Source organism: Triticum aestivum, chromosome 3B (assembly GCF_018294505.1).
Source record: "Triticum aestivum cultivar Chinese Spring chromosome 3B, IWGSC CS RefSeq v2.1, whole genome shotgun sequence".
NCBI classification, from domain to species: domain Eukaryota; kingdom Viridiplantae; phylum Streptophyta; class Magnoliopsida; order Poales; family Poaceae; genus Triticum; species Triticum aestivum.
Window position 1 is genome coordinate 743339460 of NC_057801.1, and position 306 is coordinate 743339765.

Consider the following 306-nt stretch of genomic DNA (forward strand, 5'->3'; position numbering starts at 1 on the left):
GATTTTGATAACTTAGGCGAGCGCTGGGCTGCAGCTAAGCCCCCGAGTGAGAGGTTTGCTCTTCACTCGGTAGGATTTTTATATCTTAGGCGAGCACTGGGCTGCAGCTAAGCCCCCGAGTGAGAGGTTTGCTCTTCACTCGGTAGGATTTTGATAACTTAGGCGAGCACTGGGCTGCAGCTAAGCCCCCGAGTGAGAGGTTTGCTCTTCACTCGGTAGGATTTCTGATAACTTAGGCGAGTACTTGGACTGCAGCTAAGCCTCCGAGTGGAAGTCTGGCTTACCACTCGGTAGGATTTTCATATC